Source organism: Parasteatoda tepidariorum, chromosome 9, assembly GCF_043381705.1.
Source record: "Parasteatoda tepidariorum isolate YZ-2023 chromosome 9, CAS_Ptep_4.0, whole genome shotgun sequence".
Lineage (NCBI taxonomy): Eukaryota > Metazoa > Arthropoda > Arachnida > Araneae > Theridiidae > Parasteatoda > Parasteatoda tepidariorum.
Window position 1 is genome coordinate 67947507 of NC_092212.1, and position 17335 is coordinate 67964841.

At 30.1% G+C, this 17335-nt stretch overlaps 1 protein-coding gene across 1 annotated transcript in view; it reads right to left on the reverse strand.

Moving 5' to 3' along the window:
• LOC107437956 (semaphorin-5A) overlaps window positions 1–17335 on the reverse strand; it is a 276806-nt gene that overhangs the window by 104416 nt on the left and 155055 nt on the right. Inside the window, exon 3 of the mRNA XM_071185935.1 lies at window positions 201–402. The gene's annotated coding sequence lies outside the window, so the exon portion shown is untranslated. The remainder of the gene's footprint in view (window positions 1–200; window positions 403–17335) is intronic.

The window sequence follows — 17335 nt, forward strand, 5'->3', positions numbered from 1 at the left end:
CCTGACTAAATGGTTGCCAAAAGTATTAAAAAAAACAGCTCAAGTTTTTCTGAAAATTAAAAAGAAAAAAAAATGCTTTTATCCTAGAATGATTATACCCACATAAATGCTAATCTAATAAGTGGTATCAGGCAAGAAGACATATCAAGAACTTGTTTCCCTCATGGAACAAATACAGAGCAAAACACACGGTTACTTACCTGAAAGAATACCTGTGATATCTTCTTCTTTCCCGTCCCCTCAAATCAAGTGATCCATCACAACATGCGATGGTATACCTGTCAGAATAATCAAGCCAGTGACAGCAACCGTTAGTTTATTCTCAAGGTTGTGGTGTCTCTCCACTTCTTTAAAGATGGTAGAAAAGATATATTTTCCTTCGAATACCCCTGCGTCGAGCACCTAAAAAGAATATAACAACAACAAAGTAGAATCTTTTTTTGTTATGGCAGGTCTTCTTTTGAACAAATGGTAAAAAGAATGCTTGCAAAACGCGAGAGGTTTTTTTTTTATAATGAGTTTACCTTTCAAGAATACGATTGAGATGCTATGCAGAGATTCAGAAAAGGTTTTATTAAGATAGTTGAAAAAGAGAATTGCAAATGGCGCAGAGTGTTGTGGCTTGTAGCTTACTCTGTAGCACATAAGAGGTTATGAAGAGATTATAAGGTGCGTGTCAAACGGATAAAGCGGTATTTAAGGATAGATTGATTAACTGGAAATTTACGTTCCGGACCTGACATTGACAAATCTATCGGTATTTAAACATCATGATTTCTTTATATGTTTTGAAAGAGATTATTATAATTTAGCGGGAAAGTATAATTTATATTACATCTAGTATTCTATTCCAAAATTTTTTCCTCGAAATGCTATTCCCGCAATAGAATTCTTTTTGTGTTTGCTATTTAAAATACGACGTACTATAAGATTTTATGTAAAATCTTAATTATCAGGTGATACTATACAGCTTTACGCTACTGAAACCGGTTTGCACTTGTTTACGTTCGTGTATCAATTGGTTAAATTAGACGATATATAATATAAATTTGACGATTGAATAAATTAAACGATATATTATGTAAATATAGAATATTCATTATATCAGGTATTATATTAGTATATTATAAAAATTAGACCAAATTCTTCGACGCGCTGTAGTTTTCTGATAATTATATGATTTGCACGAGTTTATATGCAATACTTTTATATTTAAACATACATGTAATGTGTTTAACATTAAAATTGTTTACTACATCACTTAATAATAAAATTAATTTTAGTGGTGTAGGCGGAACTCAAAAACTTTTTTTTCAACAAAAACTTTAAAAAAAAAAAAAAAAATACTAACTTCAGTTTATTTCTAATAGAATTTTCCCAAGGTCGATTATTTAGTTTATAGAATGTTTACAAACTAGACGTAGATAATTTGTCGTATTTTTAGTTGAAGAACATATACTTTTTATTAATGAATTCATTTTCGATCTTAAGATTTTAAAAGATTAAACGTCAACTGCTTTAATCATATTTAGATGTTATGTGAAAGTTGTGCAGCAAGTTAAGCCTTCTAAATTTAAAATGTTATAAATTTTAATGATTTTAATAAGCCACTGCAAGCTCTGCGAGTGTTAAGGTTAAAAACATGAAAGCGTTTTGCTTCTGATGTCAAATTAATGACAATGGGTAGTTACATCTTAATTTCCCCAAACAACAGACAATTTTTAATTTTATATACATAAAAGAAATTCTTAGAGAAATTTGACGGTAGCTATTTTTACTTTCCCCCAAGAAGTCGCACGTACGTTCCAAACTATGTTCCTATATGTGTTTTAATTAAAGATTAGTGAGTCGCACGTACGTTCCAAACTATGTTCCTATATATGTTTTAATTAAAAATTAGTGAAGTCGCACGTACGTTCCAAACTAGGTTCCTATATATGTTTTAATCAAAAATTAGTGAAGTCGCATGTACGTTCCAAACTATGTTCCTATATATGTTTTAATCAAAAATTAGTAAAGTACATCAAAAAAAAAAAAAAAAACACTCATCCAGTTTTGGGTAATCTTTCAAAGCCACATATAAGGATAAAATAGTTTTCCAACTATGTTCCTATATATGTTTTAATTAAAAATTAGTAAAGTACATCAAAAAAAAAAAAAAAAACACTCATCCAGTTTTGGGTAATCTTTCAAAGCCACATAAAAGGATAAAATTGTTAAAGAAGCGTGATGGAATTTCGATTTAACACCAATCCTCGCAGATTAAATCTTTTCGCCAGAGAACTTTTTCTCCCACAAAAGACGAAACAGAAAACTGTAACTGTGAGGTTTGTTGATAACATCATGCTGTGGATGAACTGTCAAGCAGCTGCAAAAAGAACCATTTATAAAGGAATATGCTGATTCTTTTTTTAACACTGTTCTGCAAATGACTTAAGCAGAGTTTTGTTCTTTGGAGGGGAAAAAAAACGGGATTTTGAATGACTAGAAATGTTAAGCCTACTTTTCTCCTTCATTATTTAGAATGTTTTGGAGTTTTTGAAAAGATGTTGCGCTTTTTGTAAATGTCGTTTGTAGAATACATGAAAGATTATCTCTTTTTGACTTCAAAATAAAAATGTTAGCGTGAATGCTCTTCAGTTTTTTTCTATTACAGTTCTTAAAAGGGGCAATGAACCATAACAATTATCTTTGTTCAATGATTTCCATTTGGAGCTAAAATTGTTTAAAATTAGGAAAAATGCAAAATGAATTTGAATAATTTACTTATAGATAAGCTGACCAGTGTACAAGAAAACTAAAAATCTGGTAACTAAGTTTCTGAAAGCCATTCGAAAATTCAATTCTTTACATTTACAGTTATATATATATATGTCACCATTTCATTATCTTAAGGAACTTACGAACTCAGTTTAAGAGGAGAGTATCATATCATATCTTATATATAGTATCGTATCGTATTATGTAGTGATGCTGAGAATCGTAAAATAAGTTTGTAAATTAAGGAGAGAAAAAACAAAGAAATCATAGTAACGGTATTCAATGATTAATGTAACTGATCGCAATTGAAGAACATGGTGAGCTACATTTTGTGATGAATTTGTGAGAATAAGTTTCTGAATGTATCGAAACATCGGGATACTATTTGCAAATCAACTTTATCCAAAGAAAAACCATGTAACCTAATATTTGGTAGAATGAAGTGGGTTTTTAAGCTATGAATCCTTTCATATACAATATGTTATTACATTACAACATGTTACTCTTAATTACTTATTTCAATGTTCTTCAAATGCATGCTCCAATTAACATGCTCCAATTTCTTCATTTACAGAAAAAAGAAATATATTGTAAATTATATAAAACCTTGTGAATATGCATTAGAATTACCATACAATCTGCATTTTTCGAGTTTTTTTTTTTTTTGTTTCTTTAAACTTTCTTGCCTAGAAGACTCGATCAAAGCTGTAAAAATGATTATCCCTGAAATTTCGTACATAATTATAATAAGTTATGTAAATTGGTTTTTAGAATGAAATCATCATATAAACGAAGTAAAAACAACGTAAAACACAAAAATCAAATCAAAAGTTCATGTGTTTGAATTCTAAAAGCTTGGAAAATCATAAATAATTTATAAATAGATTCAAATTTTCTCTTAAAAACGATTTAAAAAGGAAAAAATATCTTTTCTTTTCGGTAAGAAATCAGCTCAAAAACTGTCTATTGCCTAGAAACTTCCAGTTATTTTTCTTTTTTAACAAATAAACATCTCCGAACAATCACAGAACATCATTTCATTTTTTTTACTGCGTGAACTTGGTTGCTTAGTAACGGAGTAAAATAAAGTATTGTTTTCTAGAATTTGTCTATGGTTATCTTAAATTACTGATTTGTGGTGGTGGTGACTTATCATGGCTGTTTTTTGGGACTATCTCCCAATATATATATATAGCTTCCTAGCCCCTCCCCACGGTATGAAAAAATATTTTCGAAATTTTGTCAACCTCCCCTTCTATTTTGAGAGTCAGGAATTTAAATGTATATTATATAGATTTTAATTCCTTGGGTAGGGGCTAGAAAGCTATTGATAGAATTCATAATTGCTCGATTTTGTCTCTCAGATATGTGTGATTTCTTTAAATTTCAAAAAACTTAAATTACTCTTTTCTCTTTAATCGACTTTTCTGATTCTAAGAATATTGGAACAAAAAGAGTTATTAATTTCAAAACAAGGGAAACACGAATTTAAAATACTAAATTTGTCTCACTTCAATGGGATTCTCCTGCTATTCTCTCCTTTATCTTTATTGCTCGATCTTGTCTTATAGATTGCTGTTATTTTTTTCTAATTTCAAAAGTCATCCAAATTTCTGTTTTCTCTTTAATTGTTGTCTACTTTTTTGGTTCTACGAATATTGGAACAAAAAGAGTTATTAATTTCAAAACGAGGGAAACACGAATTTAAAGTACTAAATTTGTTTCACTTCAATGGGATTCTCCTGCTATTCTCTCCTTCATCTTTATTGCTCGATCTTGTCTTATAGATTGCTGTTGTTTTTTTAAACTTCACAAATCATCCAAATTTCTGCTTTCTTTTTGATCGTTGTCTACTTTTTTGGTTCTCAGAATATTGGAACAAAAAGCGTTATTAATTTCAAAACGAGGGAAAAACGAATTTAAAGTACTAAATTTGTTTCACATCAATGGGATTCTCCTGCTATTCTCTCCTTTATCTTTATTGCTCGATCTTGTCTTATAGATTGCTGTTGTTTTTTTAAACTTCACAAATAATCTAAATTTCTGTTTTCTTTTTGATCGTTGTCTACTTTTTTGGTTCTAAGAATATTGGAACAAAAAGAGTTATTAATTTCAAAACGAGGGAAACACGAATTTAAAGTACTAAATTTGTTTCACTTCAATGGGATTCTCCTGCTATTCTCTCCTTTATCTTTATTGCTCGATCTTGTCTTATAGATTGCTGTTATTTTTTTAAACTTCACAAATAATCTAAATTTCTGTTTTCTTTTTGATCGTTGTCTACTTTTTCGGTTCTAAGAATATTGTAAGAAAAAGAGTTATTAATTTCAAAACGAGGGAAACGCGAATTTAAAGTACTAAATTTGTTTCACTTCAATGGGATTCTCCTGCTATTCTCTCCTTTATCTTTATTACTCGATCTTGTCTTATAGATTGATGTTAATTTTTTAAACTTCACAAATAGTCTAAATTTCTGTTTTCTTTTTGATCGTTGTCTACTTTTTTGGTTCTAAGAATATTGGAACAAAAAGAGTTATTAATTTCAAAACAAGGGGAACACGAATTTAAAATACTAAATTTGTTTCACTTCGATGGGATTCTCCTGCTATAGTCTCTTTTATCTTTATTGCTCGATCTTGTCTTATGGATAGTTGTTATTTCTTTAATTTTCAGAAATCGTTAAAATTTCTGCTTTCTTTTTAACTGTTTTATATTCCTTGGATTCTAAGAAAAATGGAACAATAAGTTTTTACGATTCGAAGATAGGAGTGGTATAAACCGAAAAAGTTGAGTATTATTTCAGTTTCATGGGATACTTTCGTTTGTTTTGGATAAGAACTTCTCATATTTCACTGTATGTTTGTTTGCTTAATGATAAGAAGAAAAACAAAGCTGTCAAGAATTGCGAACTTTGAGACAGTTATCTAACCGTGTAACAGTTACAAGTGTGAAAGGACATTTTCGGTACACAGGGTTGCTATAAATAAAGATAAAACAAATAGATTAATGACCACCTCAAATAATATTATCTGGAAGAAAATACGAAGCTCTGTTAGCGATACGTGAAGTTTACTTTTTTTACAAGTAAAGTTCATTTACTTTTCCGTGAAACAATTAAAAATTAACCGAAAAACAATTAAAAATCGATGGAAGAAATAATTTTAGAAAACTAGCTACTGTTTACACAACTTATTTTTACAATTATTTTGGATACGTAACAGCTATTCTTAACTGTTAATTTCAGGGTGGTTTTTGCCTCAGCTTAAGTACCTTTCATTTTAATTACATAATTTTAAATTACATATACCGTTTTGTCTTAAAGAATTATCTGGATTTGAGAACGATCTCATATATTTTAAAAATTATTAAATATTCTTTTTTTTAAAGAAATCGCCAATTTGGCGAGATTTTTAAACCTGGATGGAAATCATTAAACAAATCAATAATGGGATACCTGAAAGTAACGTAGCGTAGATATCTCGATCCTGATTGGTAGTTGAAACGGGGCATTTGTTTACTTTAGCAACTGTTCTTTCCACTTTATTTCGAGTAAGCCAAGCCAGTCAAGTATCAATTCTTTTAAGCGACACATTCTAATTTCTTTCTCAGAGATTTTTTCTCAAAGATTTAAATTATTTCACTGTATATTTACACAGAGGCTTAGCACAAAGACAGGTACGAAAGCATGCAGGATATAAACAAACTAATTATGCATCGAAGTTGCCAGGTACACAAAACAAAAATATATCACCGTTACAATAAAATACATTAACAAATAATAAACCTAAATTAAGTAAAAGAGGTAGTCGAGAAAGATTTATATGTCAACTAATTCGACGTGAGATACGACGTGTATTTAATTAATTTATCGCTAATTAACATTCTGTAGAGAAACTTAGCTCAACTTTAATACGCCATTTTGCTGATAAATGTTAGCTGGTGCTGACGTCATTGGTCACGTGTGTGGATATTGGAGGCCTTCTTAAAGTGCAAGTACCCAATTCTCAATATTAGTAAATTTTTATGAGTCCATACAGGGCAGCTAAGAAAAAACATTTTCAAATATTCAAAAATTAGATAAAAAGCGTTACCTGAAGAGGCAAACCACAAAAACCTCCCACCATTAGCCTGTCGGCAATTGGACTTTAACCCATGATCCATCTATCACTAAAGATATTTTTCGTCAACAATGTGGTCGATGCGAGTCGGGTGCGGAATTCGTATATCGACCAGCTATTGCTCTAGGGAACGCCTAAATTTCCGGGTCACTGTTTCCGTTGTATTTTAAAGCCATTTGGCATTATTGTGTTTTGAGATTCTTGCAAAAAATGTATTTGATTACTTATTACTTGTGTTTACAATGCTAACAATACTTGTGTTTACAATACTAAAGAGTGTTAACACTAACTTAAGATGGTGCAGAGCTTGCAACAAGAACAAACAGTAATAAACTTATGGAAAGAGGATCAAGACTGCCAAAAAAGCGAGTTATTTAAAATCTAGCAACCATGTCACCTTATTTAAGAATATATCTCTAAAAAACTAAAACAAATTTTCACTTCAAACTCACCAGAATTACATATTAACATCAATATCTTATGAAATATGGCAGATTTGAGCTCAGAAATTACTTAATTTATTTCTTTTATTGAAAACAAAATTATCCGTTTGAAAACATCGCCTATCAGAATAACACGTAGTAAGCAGCTGCAAACTTTTTAACCGGAACTAGAGTAGGTGCCGAGCTCGAGATTGTTATTGTTTACATTTCCATTGAAAACACCATCCATATAGAAAATGTCAAAATGAATAAAAGCCACAGTTTCTTAAAAATAAAACGTATCCCTGATCTATTTTTTTTCCCAGGACGCCCGATGAGGGTAGCGCTTCGCGCTAACGTGCCACAGGTCCTGGGTTCGATTCTTGGGCCGGGCAAGGTTGACTCAGCCTTTCAGAAGAAAGAATCAGCCCTAACCGGAACATCTGCTCTTGAACTGAACATCTGCTCAAGAAAACTGAGATGGGCACAGTAGGCCTTAGCCCTCTATGGGTTGTCGCGCCAATGAGTTTAGTTTTAGATTTATTTTTCAAATTATCTGAAATTTTTTTTTCATCACTACCTTGTTTAGTGTCATAAAAATATGCAAATTTGGGAGTTGAATTATTTATTCATTTTTAAGTTGTTTATCGAAAAATTTGCATTCTCGGATGATTAAAACGATATATATATATATAGTTCAAGACTTTTGGTGCAACTTTAGTCTTATTTACTTGCAGGATTTTTTTTACAATTGGAAAGTTCCACTTAAAAATAGTTCTTACTAAACTGAATAATAATATTAAAGGTATTTAAAGAAAATAGATGTTATCACTTTAACGTAAAAACAAATAACAAAACAGAAACTAGCAATTGAATATTCCGCTTTCAATGACATATTTCTAGTGATAGAATAATAATGATAAGTTTGTTAATATAATGTTTTTGACGAGTTTGTTATGTTTATATCGCAAAAAAAAAAAAAGCTTTCCAAGATTAGATGACGCATTAAAAGTGATTAGATGTTTATTTACGTCAATAAAATGGAATTTAATAATATGTTTCTGATATATGTTTTTTTTATGTCACGTGATCTTTTTTATTGACATAAACTGTTGGTGTGAATTCCAGAAGAAGTTATCTTGTTATTAGCAGCGACTGTATAGAACAAATTTAGAATTCTGGAAAATTAAATGATCAATACGAAATGCCAATCACTGCCCTCTATTTTTTCAATAGAAATTTAATTTTTTGAGATTAAGTTTGAAATAAAAATTTTTTTATCTGCATGCTATAGAATTTTGAAATATGAATTGAAATAATGCAGGTGATTGTTAGTGTTAAGAAAGTGCTTTACTGCATGAGGCTCTATATATAATACTGTGTAATTAACTATTCGAGAAGTAATTTTTAAAAGTGGAAATAATATCGTTTGGAGCTGAAAAAAAGTTTATTTTATTGTTTTTCACCTTCGTTTTTTTTCATAATCATCTGCTGCATTTTGATGTTTCAACAAATTGCAATGCTAAAAACATCCCCAAATTAATTAAAAAAATTTTAAACCTCATTCAAACACTAACGTTTGAAAGCCTTGAACTTACACCAATTTCCACAAAAATAACTTCAAATTTAGTTTTAGAAGTTTTCTTTGAAAAATAACAAATCTGCATTTTCGCTGAAGATAAAGACTTTATGGTCTAAAACAAATGAGGGTTCGAATTCCGCATCCGGCTCGCACCAGCCATAGCTCTGACGTAAAACTCTGACGTAGACGGATCATAGGTTAGAGTCCCCTTATGATTGAGCTAACAGTATGAGACTTCGAATCTCAGCAATGGTTGGCAGATAGGAATTCCGCATCCGGCTTGCATCGACCACAGTGCTGACGTAAAATATCCTCAGTGGTAGATGGATCACGGGTTAGAGTCCCCTTGCTGTCAGGCAAACCTTGGAAGGTATTCGTGGTTTTCCTCTCCATGTAACGCAAATGCGGGTTAGTTCCATGAAAAAGTCCGCTACGAAGGCAAATTTCTCTCAATACTTGATCCAGGAGTTCCCACGTTTTCTCGATTGCGTTCAAAATTGCAAAACTACGGAGTTGAACATCAATAGTCGTAAACGCGAATAATTGATTGAATTGTAGGAGAGATGGAGTGACAGTTTTACAAAGGGAAGGCACACATACGAGCTCCTCCCGAAAGTTCAAACAGTCATGGGGAAGTCATGGGGAAAGTCAGTCGTGAACGTGTTAAATCAATTCCTAACTAGTCATGAACAACATCAGGTCAGGTTTTTCGGGGGAACTCAGTTGTGCCGTACCTGTCAGCTTGTTGAGGATTGGGAGCATATCTTAATCCATTGTACAAATTTCAAGCACATAAGAGAGAAATTTTTTAATTCGAAAACCACCTATGAGTTTTTTAGGCAGCATTGGTCAAACCCTAAAATAATAAAGGGAATTGAGGAAATAGTAAGAAAATTGTTTAGTAACAAGGCCCCTCCCTGAATCCTGATGGCCTCTTTCTGCCTATTGTTAGGAAAGACGTATTTTAAATCTCTTATTGATTTACCTGGTATAGTTTGATTTTACTTGAATTTTCTCCTAAACTGTTTTTTGCATTTTAATTTCATGCTTTTTGTCAATCTCTGCCCCTATGTGATTCCTCATTTTGAATTTTTAATCACTTGTGTTCCTAGAGTATGTATATATATATGTCTTTTTTTGTTTAAAAAAAATTCCTGGAATTTGATACCTTAAGTACTGTTGTGTCAGCTGTGATTATATTCTGAGTTACAAACATCTTATATTTAACCATGTGAAATTGTTTCCTTTTATTAACTTTGCACCCCAACTGAAGATGCGACATCAATATCTCTTCTGATTGATTGATACTGTTTATTTTCTTTGCAATGTTTGTTTGTATTTAGTTCATTTCTAAGTAGCACTGTTTTCTGGATTTCATATTTAATATTCTACCTATTTGTTAAAACTCTAATTTGAAAATTTTGAATATGCTTAGGTGATTGAACTGTTGCGCGCACTTCGAACTCTTGGAGTGTCCCCGGATGCCCCCTCGAGGGGACAAGATTAAGCTAGTTATTAATAGTCGTAAACCTAACAAATTAAATCGACTGTTATAAAAAAATGCATGACATTAGTACGGTGTTGTGTTGGACTGAACGAAAATAAAAAAATTTTTCTGTGCGCAATTGTCATTAGAATTTATTTTCCCGGAAAGTAAAAATGGGCAGATTCAAGTCCAGTACGAAACAAACTAAACATACTCCATTCATCATCACTTTTTTTTGTCAAAATAAACAAGCAATTACGCACCACTTTCTCTCAGTTCTGAATCATTTAGTTTTTTCCATTATTCAATCAGATATCAACCTTTAAGCGCTAAGTATAATATCAACAAACACGCCCCTTTAACAATAAGGAAGTACACAAAAGAAAGGGAAATAATGGGGAAAAATATTCACACTTGACCATGACATACTTTTTCAAAAAAAAAAAACTTTGTTTAATTTCTTTTTACTACATCGTGAGTCATTTAAAATTTGAAGCGGTCATGAACTGTCCGTTCAATGCATCGAAATCAAGATAAAAGTCAATTTGCATATATCGGTTGTCCGTGTTTATCAAAATATCACGCATATATATGTATCTTTTTAATGGAAGGATGATTAATCAATTTTTCGAGATTGACAAGCAAAGGAAACAATTGAGTTTAAAAAGAAATGCATAAGTATTTAATTAATGTCTAGACATGTTTTTTTTTTAAATTTTTTTTCCACTAGGGAACATTTTTTTTTGCAAGATAATTTTGAACAGATATTTTCTATAACCGTCATTGAACAGCAGGACCCAATTTTTTGGGTTTACGACTACTAATGTTCAACTCCGTAGCCTTGTAATTTTTGAACCAAATCCAAAAAACAAGGAAACTCCTGTATCAAGCATTGGAATAAATTTTGCCTTCTTGGAGGACTTTTTGATGGAACTAACCCGCATTTGCGTTACATGGTGAGGAAGACCACGAGAACCTCCCACGGTTAGCCTGAAGGCAAAGGGATTCTAACCCTTGATTCGTCAATCACTGAGGATATTTCACGTCAGCACTGTGGTCGGTGCAAGCCGGAAACGGATTCGTATCGACTAGCCATCACTGGGATTCGAACCCGGTTCACCTCATTCAAAGTTGAATGCTCTATCCCCTGAGCCATCGTGGCTCTGAATAGATATTTTCGAATTATCTGATTTGATATTTTCGACCCTCTGATTTCAAATCTATCATTGGTTTCTCTCGACAAGCTACTGTTTTCATGCAATTTAATATAGTCCCCGAAAGGTCCTGAACTCGAATCTCGGACAAGACATAAATATTCTTTCATTCTCCGTAATGTTCGTTCTTACTGTGGAAGCAACGTTGGCTCACCTGATATGATGCTCTTGAAGGAGTGACCAACAAATCTGACCTACTGATACCCCCAATGACCAGTGTCAATCGAGTGGGCAATGGAAAAAAAACAATATTGTCCACACCAGGATTTTTTTTTTAAATTCACTCGAGTGAATACTAAGTGTTTCCAGTTCTCTGCTACGTAGGGAACAGTATGGCGAAGGCGATAATACATTTCAGTTTATTTGTGATACGTTAAGACTATATGTTTTTTGTCTTAAATATTTATTTTAAGGGAGCATTCAAGCGTATATATATGTAGTAAACCTAAACGACTTTTTTTTTTTTTTACGAAAAACTTGTAGTATGCAAAAAAATAAACGGACCACCCTGAATAATTTTGACTTAATGATTGGATCCTCACATGCTGGGACGCAATCGTGATGGTTCGAGGGGGTGACCTCAAATATACAGACGATATTTTAAGTTACGAAATCAGATACAAAAAGACAATCTGAGAAATATTGCTTATGCACACTATTATAAGACTCGTTTATCCAAAAATATTCACAATTTAAGTTATAGAAAAAATATTTATGACTTTTTTTCTTATTTTATTTAACAACAGTGGAAAATATTTTTAATAGTAAGACGCGTTAACTTTTGTATCGTTTTAAAGAATGCAATTTTAAATGACAAAATGCGAAATTATAGTGTGATCGGTTGAATAGCTTCTGAGAAATCAAATTTTAAAAATACGACTTTTTCAAAATTCGATTTTTCAGGAATTACTCGACATATTTGGCTTTACTTATGTATTTTACCACTTAAAATTGCATTCTTTAAAATGAAAAAATCGCATGCCTTACAATTCAAAATTTTTACATTATAATTAAATGAATAATAATAAATAATATTATTCTATAAGATATTTCTGCATAGGATTATCTTTAGATAAACGAATTTTATAGTTGTGGGCAAAAATTTCTTAATTCTCTTAATTCGGCTTTCGAGATTTGGAGAAGTACAAAAAAATTTATTTTTCTATTTAAAGTGGTAGTGAAATTATTTTGTTTCAATTTAATTCCAGAATTTATATATCTAGAAGCCTTAAAAAATAACACACTTCAAAGAAAAACTTCATCCATTCTTATGCATCAGCTATTATTTTCTAACTGTAAATGAGTATTCCATTTCCTTTAAATATATTAGGGAACTATCACATAATAGGTAAATTTATTCCTTATAATCGGTAGTTTGCTGTAAAGAAATCACACCTTTTTTTTTTATAGCGTATGAGTTTTTAGAATTTTAAATGTGGCAACGAAAAAATATGCAAATAACAAAAAAAAAATTGCGAAAAAATCTATCTTTGAATTTTTGAAAATAAAAAAGGAAGAAGAAAAAAAAGAAACGAATACTATTATAAACATAGATTTGTTAAACAATGTGTTTCATTCTATTTCTGTATATTATTACCCTACTTTTTCTCGCCAAAAGAGTTTTTACAAAACATGTCACCATAGACAGTTAGGTATACATTAAAAAAGCTGAAAACACAGCACAATACCAGCAGCAAAACCAAAACTTGTCAGTATATAACCCTTTTTGAGAACAAACCTCTATAATTCAGCATCTTTGGGTAAAACCAACCATTCTAAGAACATAACCAACCATGTATAAAAACAGAAAAAGAGCAGTTTGTTAAAGGTGAAGAAAAAAAACTGTTACCATAGCCTTAGCAATTCTGACAAGTAGCCACAAGACAAGCACTCATTACCTGTGGCGCCAACACTAAGCAGCCAAGTTGGCATTATAATTTTTTTTATGTATATTACTTAGCTTATGTTTTTTTTTCTTTGCTTATTTCTTAAAAGCTGTATCATTTTCTAGTTGTGGATATGTTTAAAAACTTCCCCTTGATGAACAGGTTTATCTGACGAAATGATAAAAGCTTGAAATGATGGTTTCTGAGTGCTTTATTTTTGCTGAGAATCTAAATCCATTATTTTTTTCTCAGAAAAACTATTATGATTCTGAATGAACAAAATTATTGCCTTAAAAATAATAATATGTTTTATAAAGCAAGTCATATACTATATATGTTTGTTTTAGTAAGAAATTTCTTCAGGTTATATAGTACATTAATCCTACTCAATATTGTTAATTCAATTTTCCAAAAAAACATAAAAACTGTTACAATTATCTTATATTTAGTATTAACTTTGGAAGATCTGGCAATCGTGATGTGTTAGTTATATAAATCTACTTATTTTAAATCTATAATCAGGGAATAATAATTTTTTAAAAGATTAAGGGATATCCAACCAAAAAATAATCAATTTTATTTTTAAGAAACAACCACAAAAAGTCCTTCACTAAGGCAAAATTTCTCTCAATACTTGATACAAGGGTTCCCTTGTCTTCTGAAATGGGTTCAAAATTAGAAGGCTACGGAGTGGAACATTAGTAGTCGTAAACCCAAAACTGGGTCGGGTGTTCCACTACGGTTATAAAAATTTATTGTGGTTATCAGATTATATTAAACTCTGTTTTGTATTATTTTTTCAAAAAGCAGTTTGTGTTCGATAAATTATAGGAACTCTTACAAACAAATGTTCGGTTGAAATATTTTTGCGACTATAATTTATGGACAAATAATGTTAAAGTAACTAAAAAATTGAAAATAGATTAATTTATGTTAAAGACATAATTATATTTTTATTGAATTAAATTTTAAAAACCGAAACGAGTTGATAGGTCAAAATAGTATTTCCAATAAATATCAAGTATGATAAAAACACGTTTCTTATAAATTTATATAGTTCAAACAGCTTTTTGTTTCAATATTGATTCTTAATCAATATTTCGAACGAGAAATACTTTTATTAGTTACTGTTTTTTATTTAAAAAAAATTCATGAATTTGTTTGTGATCCAATTATCCTACCTTCCTAAATTCACGATATTGATTCGTAATCTAAGTTTCAAACAAGTGATCATTTTATTAGTTACTATTTAATATTAAAAAAAATTCACAAATTTGTTTGTGATACAATTATCCTAGTATCCTAAATTCACGATATTGATTCTTATTTAAATTTTCGAACGAGTGATCATTTTATTAGTTACTATTTTTCATTAAAAAAATTGACAAATTTGCTTGTGATACAATTATCCTAGTTTCATAAATTCAAGATATTGATTCGTAATCTAAGTTTCAAACAAGTGATCATTTTATTAGTTACTATTTAATATTAAAAAAATTCACAAATTTGTTTGTGATACAATTATCCTAGTTTTTCTAAATTCACGATATTGATTCTTATTTAAATTTTCGAACGAGGGATCATTTTATTAGTTACAATTTTTTATTACAAAATGTTCACAGATTTGTTTCTGTGATACAATTATCCTAGTTTCCTAAATACGCAATATTGATTCTTAATCAAATTTTCGAACGAGTGATCATTTTATTAGCTATTATTTTTTATTAAAAAAATTCACAAATTCGTTAGCGATACAATTATCCTAGTTTCCTAAATTCACAATATTGATTCGTAATCAAAGTTTCGGACGAGTGATCATTTTATTTGCTACAATTTTTTATTAAAAAAAGTTCACAAATTTGTTTTTGTGATACAACTATTACACTAGTTTGTAACAAATATCCTAGTTTCCTAAATTCACAATATTGATTCTTAATCAAAGTTTCGAACGAGTGATCATTTTATAAGCTATTTTTTATTGAAAAATTCACAAATTTGTTTGTGATATATTTATACTAGTTTCCTAAATTCACAATATTGATTCTGAATCAAATTTTCGAACGAGTGATTATTTTATTAGCTATTACTTTTTATTAAAAAAAAAAAAAAATTAAAAATTCGTTTGCGATACAATTATTCTAGTTTCCGAAATTCACAATATTGATTCTTAATCAAATTTTCGAACGAGTGATCATTTTATTAGTTCAAAAAAATTTGATCAAAAAAATTTGTTTGTTCCTAATTGAAATTGTGATTCATTAAAAGTAATTGGAATGTTTTTCAATAAGCCAGTTTCTTCTTCTTATAGACTATAGCTATAGAAGATGCATATTCAACTACTCATTTTAAATAAAAGTATCGTTTTTCTAGATTTAAATTTAAATAAGATGCGCATATACCACACAAACGTGATCTAAGTAAAAATATTACAGAATTGGAAATGTCTTGTTTCATGCTTGGCTGGTTTGGCGGTGAAACCGAAACGCCTTATGGCGTGACTACATCAGCTGATTGTGCCATGCAATACATCACACCACCATTACATTGTTTAAACAGTAACTCAACAATATCCGTTTTTTCTTCTTTCTTTTCTTCTCCATTTTTGAATATAATTTAAAGAAAAAAATACTTTTGTTTTCATATAATGACTACGAATTTCCAGCTATTAGTGCAGTTTTAGCGAGAGTTAAATTAGTTACATATAATTATTGGTTTAAAAGTTAATAAATAAAGATAGTTTTTATTATTTGGGATAAAATCTCAAGACCTGGCATAACAACAAATACTAACTACTGATGATGAGAATTTTTTAGAGTAAAAATTTAAGAAACTAATTTCAATCAATTTTAATAGTTTAATTATTATAGCATTTAAATTATATTTAAAGTAAATGCATGTTTCTTCGTTATGTTTATAGTGTATAATGACTAGATCCAGCTCCCCCAGAGGTATAATTTGCTATGGTAACATGGTGGACTTTGTGACCCGACAGATTTAACGTGCACCAGTCACCATTTACTACACGGGATTCGAACTCCACTTATCACGAACGTGAGTCCAGCGCCCTACTAGCCAGTCTATTCCGCCTCTACATTGGCGTTTAAACGGTTAAAAAAATCATTATTTTTGACCAATAGTAAGAATTAAAAATATTTCATTTCAAAATCTGAAATGAAAATTATCGAACTCAGTCGTTGCCAAATGGTGTTGATCGCAAGAGTTAAAGTAGTTCGGCGAATTATTACTTTTTAAAACCAGTGATGAGTTTTGAAATCTTTGATTACATTTAGATCCAACTTACTGTTCACAACTTATTTAATTATACGTTTGAAATTATTTCAAGTAAAATAAAAAAGAATTAGAAATGTCATTTTTTAAAGGAAAATATAATATTTTTAATAACCAATATATTGAAAAAATTAAGAAAAAACAAACATTTATAAAACACTAGTGGGCTGCGCCCCCTGCTCGCTGACGCTCGCCAACCCCGGAAAATTGCTACGCAATCTTATATGGTTTGCTTCGCAAACCAAGCTCGCTTCGCTCGCTACTAACTTAGTTACATTGCAAATTCACAAAATTCTAAGAATTCAAAACAATCATTTAAATCCATATAATAACTTTTTTTTTTCAAAAAAAAAAATTACATCTTTTTAGTAAATACTAAGTCATTAAAATAAATTTGAATTCAAATAAACGACATGTAATTCGTTAAACCTATTAGAAATGTGCTATAGTATAATTCGTGATATAAATCAAAAANATGTGCTATAGTATAAAATCTTAAGATAAAATTTCTAAAACTGATATCTCTTTAAAAAGGTTAAAATTTTGGCTATAATTAAGTCTATTAAAAATTTAAATAAG